This window comes from Aquarana catesbeiana, linkage group LG09, assembly GCF_042186555.1.
Source record: "Aquarana catesbeiana isolate 2022-GZ linkage group LG09, ASM4218655v1, whole genome shotgun sequence".
Lineage (NCBI taxonomy): Eukaryota > Metazoa > Chordata > Amphibia > Anura > Ranidae > Aquarana > Aquarana catesbeiana.
The window spans coordinates 282976591-282982590 of record NC_133332.1 but is presented as its reverse complement, the minus strand read 5'-3'; positions in this window follow the sequence as shown (position 1 = coordinate 282982590).

The window sequence follows — 6000 nt, the reverse complement described above, 5'->3', positions numbered from 1 at the left end:
ATTGCTGGTGTTCTCTTCCTAATAATACCACAGACAGTGCGTCCTCTGCACAGTGTGCACCTAAAGCTACCTGAAGAAAATTAGTGGTGATCTTCTGATCATATTAGTACAGTACCACAGGCAGCTGTAGTATTTACAAGTTAGTGTAGTGCGTCCTCTGCACAGTGTGCACCTAAAGCTACCTGAAGAAATTAGTGGTGTTCTTCTGATCCTATTAGTACAGTACCACAGGCAGCTGCAGTATTTACAAGTTAGTGTAGTGTGTCCTCTGCACAGTGTGCACCTAAAGCTACCTGAAGAAATTTAGTGGTGTTCTTCTGATCCTATTAGTACAGTACCGCAGGCAGCTGCAGTATTTACAAGTTAGTTTAGTGCATCCTCTGCACAATGTGGACCTAAAGCTACCTAAACAAAATTAGTGGTGTTATTCTGACCCTATTAGTACAGTACCACAGGCAGCTGCAGTATTTACAAGTTAGTGTAGTGCGTCCTCTGCACAGTGTGCACCTAAAGCTACCGGAAGAAAATTAGTGGTGATCTTCTGATCATATTAGTACAGTACCACAGGCAGCTGTAGTATTTACAAGTTAGTGTAGTGCGTCCTCTGCAGTGTGCACCTAAAGCTACCTAAACAAAATTAGTGGTGTTCTTCTGATCCTATTAGTACAGTACCGCAGGCAGCTGCAGCATTTACAAGTTAGTGTAGTGCATTCTCTGCACAGTGTGCACCTAAAGCTACCTGAAGAAAATTAGTGGTGTTTTTCTGATCCTATTTGTACAGTACCACAGGCAGCTGTAGTATTTACAAGTTAGTGTAGTGTGTCCTCTGCACAGTGTGCACCTAAAGCTACCTGAAGAAAATTAGTGGTGTTCTTCTGATCCTATTAATACCACAGGCAGGCATCTACAGCATTTACAGTTAGTGTAGTGCGTCCTCTGCACAGTGTGCACCTAAAGCTACCTGGAGATAATTGCTGTTGTTCTGCTCCTATTAATACCACAGGCAGGCAGCTACAGTATTTACAGTTAGTGCACTGTGTCCTCTGCACAGTGTGCACCTAAAGCTACCTGAAGAAAATTAGTGGTGTTCTTCTGATCCTATTAATACCACAGGCAGGCAGCTACAGTATTTACAGTTAGTGTAGTGCATCCTCTGCACAGTGTGCACCTAAAGTTACCTGAAGAATATTGGTGGTGTTCTTCTGATCCTATTAATATCACAGGCAGGCAGCTACAGCATTTACAGTTAGTGTAGTGCGTCCTCTGCACAGTGTGCACCTAAAGCTACCTGAAGACAATTGCTGTTGTTCTGCTCCTATTAATACCACAGGCAGGCAGCTACAGTATTTACAGTTAGTGTACTGCATCCTCTGCACAGTGTGAACCTAAAGCTACCTGAAGACAATTGCTGGTGTTCTCATTCTAATAATACTATAGGCAGGCAGTTGATTTTGCTAGCTGCAGTTTCAGTGTATATATACACCCCAGCTTTGTGCAGCTACATCTCACTGCAGGCCATTAATATGTCTGGAAGGCCAACAAGGAGAGGCAGGCAGTCACAAGCCAATAAAAGAGGGCAAGCAGGCTCTGTGTCTAGAGGCAACAGTGCTGGTCGCGGAGACGGTGCATCCTCATCAGCACGTGGCCGTGGGACACGCTTGTCCTTTTTTTTGGCAGCTGGCCGTGTTGAGCCGCAACATGCGGAAGACTTGGTAAAGTGGATGACCAAGCTGTCCTCATCCTCCTCATCCTCTCTTACCCAGGCCCAGAGTACTTTGTCTGGCAAAGCAGCTGCCAACGCGGCCTCTTCCTTTGGCTCAATGGCATTAGTCATTCCTTCCCTAGTCCCACCATGTCCTCCTGAGGAGTCCCCCGAACTGTTTGACCACAGTGTTGGGTACATGCTCCAGGAGGATGCCCTGTGTTTTGAAGGCTCCGATGATGTTACCCAGCTAGAAGAAGGCAATAACGTGAGCCCAGAGAGAGGGGGTGCCCAAGAAGGGCAGCAATCTGGCAGTCATGTTCCCCCAGCTGCAGCATACTGCCAGCTTTGCTCCAGTGATGAGGAGGGAGGGGATGATGAGGTCACTGACTCCACGTGGGTGCCTGATAGGAGAGAGGAGGAGGAGGAGGAGGAGGAGGCACATAACCAATGAGGCAGGATGCCCTCCAGGGGCCAGCTTAAGGGCAGCTCACCGACTGCATCACACCGCAGAACTCCGAATGTGCAGTCCGCTGCTGTCTCTGCGCATTATTCCAAAAGTTCTTTGGTGTGGGCCTTTTTTGAGACGAGTGCATCAGATCCCACCGCTGCTATTTGCAACATATGTCTCAAGTGTATCTTTCGTGGCCAAAACATCTCCTGCTTGGGCACCACATGCTTGACCAGACATACGTTGACCTGCCATGCAGTTCGTTGGCAAGTGTACCTAAAAGACCCACACCAAAGAACAAAGAGGACCTCTCCTTGCTCCTCATCAGCTGGGATCTCCAACCCCACTATACCTTCAGGCCTCTCTGAGACCTGCACTGAGAGGAAGGAAGGTGAAGAATTAGGTGTGTCACAGCCAAGTACTTGGGGGCAATCTGCTATCGGTACACCAACGTCAGATTGTACCAGGCAAATTTCCCTGCCCCAGCTGCTGCACCGCCGAAAGAAATTTGCTCCCAGCCATCCACATGCCCAGTGGTTGAATGCTAGCTTGGGTAAATTGCTAGCACTTTAACTGCTGCCTTTTCAGTTGGTAGACTCTGCCCCCTTCCGTTAGTTTGTGGAATGTGCGGTTCCTCAGTGGCAGGTTTCCAAATGCCACTTTTTCTCATGGAAGGCGATTCCGGCTCTCTACCGGCATGTGGAAGGCAATGTCTTGGCCTCGCTGGACAGGGCGGTCAGCGGTAAGGTGCATATTACCGCTGACTCATGGTCCAGCAGGCATAGACAGGGACGTTACCTATCTTTCACCGCGCACTGGGTGACTCTTCTGGCAGCTGGGAAGGATGCAAAACAGGGTGCAGTAGTGTTGCAGGTTGTTCTGCCACCACACCTCCAAAATACTACTAGTGGTGATTTTGCCACACCTCTCTCCTCCACCCCCTCCTCTTCTTCTTTCTCCATGGCCTCTTCCTGTGCTGATTTGACTTCGGAACCAGCAGTGCTCTGTAGGCGTTCAAGGGGCTACGTAAGCACGCAGGCCAAAAGATGCCATGTGGTGCTTGAGCTGGTGTGCTTGGGGGACAGGAGCCACGCTGGGGCAGAGATTCTGTCAGCTCTGCAGGGGCAGGTTTAGAGGTGGTTGACGACACGCCAGCTTAAGGCAGGTATGGTGGTTTGCAACAATGGCACCAACCTCCTCTCCGCCCTCCGACAGGGACAACTGACCCATGTGCCCTGTTTGGCTCACGTCATTAACTTGGTGGTACAGCGGTTCTTGGGCAGGTACCTGGGCTTGCAGGATGTCCTGAGGCAGGCCAGGAAAGTCTGTGTGCATTTCCGCAGGTCATATAATGCCAATACTTGGCTGGCTGACCTCCAAAAGGAATTTAATCTGCCCAAGAACTGCCTAATCTGTGACATGCCCACCAGGTGGAACTCAATGTTGGCCATGCTGCAGCGGCTGCACATGCAGCAGAGGGCCATCAATGAGTACCTGTGCGACTATGGCATCAGGACAGGGTCAGGGGAGCTTGTTTTTTTTCCCCACACCAGTGGGCCATGATCAGGGATGCATGCACTGTCCTGTCACCATTTGAGGAGGCCACGAGGATGGTGAGCAGTGACAGTGCATGCATCAGTGACAGTGTCCCCCTTGTCCACCTGTTGGAGCACACACTGCGGGGAATAATGGACAGGGCACTTGAGGCAGAACAGAGGCAGGAAGAGGAGGACTTCCTTACCTCTCAAGGCCCCCTTTATCCAGACAGTGTTCCTGCGTGCCTGCCGATCACACAGGAAGAGGATGAGGAGGAGGAGAAGGAGGAGGAGGAAGAGGAGGATTGTGTCAGCATGGAGGTGGAGCCTGGCACTCAGCATCAGCAGCATTCTTTAAGGGATCATTTACAGTCCCAAGAAACCCATGGACTTGTACGTGGCTGGGAGGAGGTGACTGAGGATCATGTAGTCCTTAGTGACCCAGAGGACTCCGGACCGAATGCCTCAGCAAACTTACGCTCCATGGCCTCCCTGATCCTGCGAAGCCTGCGGAAGGATCCTCGTATTTGTGGTATCAAGGAGAGGGATCAGTACTGGCTGGCAAGATCTGACTTGGACACCTTTCCCACCGAAAATTCTCTAGGTTACTGGGTCTTGAGAATGGATCACTGGCCAGAGCTTGCACAGTATGCAATTGAGCTACTGGCCTGTCCTGCATCCAGCGTTCTTTCAGGAACGCACATTCAGTGCTGCTGGAGGCTTTGTAACCAATCACATGGTGTGCCTACCGAATCGGTCAATCGGCTGACCTTCATAAAAATGAATCAGTCTTGGATCACCAGCTACCAAGCACCTGATGCTGATGTAACCGAATAATTATTTTTTAAATGTGAGATCCCTTCAAGACTGCTTATGCTGATGCTGAGTGACTATCCTGTTATGCTGAGTCACAATCCTCTTCCTCCTCAATGTTCATGCTGATAGCTTGTAAGAACATGTTTGGTTCTGGGCACCGCCACCAGTGGCTAAGGCCCAATTTTTCTGCCCCTATTTAAGAGGGGCGTGTAATTACAATTTTTGATGCAATACTTTGCAGCAGGGCTCATTCCTGCGCTCCAACTTGAGTATCTGTGAGGGGTTGCAGTGTTGTGGCACCAGCACCAGTGCCCAAGGCCCAATTTTTCTACCCCTGTTGAAACAGGGGCGTGTAATTACAATTTTTGATGCAATATTTTGCAGCAGGGCTCATTCCTGCGCTTCAACTAGAGTATCTGTGAGTGATTGCAGTGTTGTGGCACCAGCACCAATGCTCAAGGCCCATTTTTTCTGCCCCTGTTTAACAGGGGCGTGTAATTACAATTTTTGATGCAATACTTTGCAGCAGGCCTTATTCCTGCTCTCCAACTATAGAATCTGTGAGGGGTTGCAGTGTTGTGGCACCAGCACCAGTGCCCAAGGCCCAATTTTTCTGCCCCTGTATAACAGGGGTGTGTAATTACAATTTTTGATGCAATACTTTGCAGCAGGGCTCATTCCTTGACTCCAACTAGAGTATCTGTGAGGGATTGCAGTGTTGTGGCACCAGCACCAGTGACTTAGGCCCAATTTTTCAGCCCCTGTTTAATAGGGGCATGTAATTATAATTCTTGATGCAATATTTCACAGCAGGGCTTGTTGCTGAGCCCACGAAGAGTAACTGTGAGGCCTTACAGTTTTGTGGCAACACCACCACACCGTCCACCACCGAAGGCACAATTTTTCTGACCCTGTTCAACAGGGGCATGTAATTACAATTCTTGATCTAATATTTCACAGCAGGGCCTGTTCCTGTGCCCACCAAGAGTAACTGTGAGGCCTTACAGTGTTGTGGCAACACCAACACACCGTCCACCACCAAAGGCCCAATTTTTCTGACCCTGTTCAGCAGGGGCATGTAATTGCAATTTTTGATCTAATATTTCACAGCAGACTTGCAGTAGGAGGCTCGGTGGGTGTGGCTTGTCTGTGTGAGAGGACGTAAGATGTGAGAGGGCCCAGGAGATGGAGCTCCGTTGCTGACCACAAAGTTTTTTTTGTTTTTTTTGAGAGACTGAGCGCCGGTTCACATTAGAAGCGGCACGACTTGCAGGTCGCCTCACCGAGGCGACCTGCACACGACTGCCGCGGCGACTTGCAAGACGACTTCTGTATAGAAGTCTATGCAAGTCGCCCCCAAAGTAGTACAGGAACCTTTCTTCTAAGTCGGAGCGACTTGCGTCGCTCCGATTAGAACGGTTCCATTGTACAGAATGGGAGGCGACTTGTCAGGCGGCTAGGTCGCCTGACAAGTCGCTCCCGTGTGAACTGGCTCT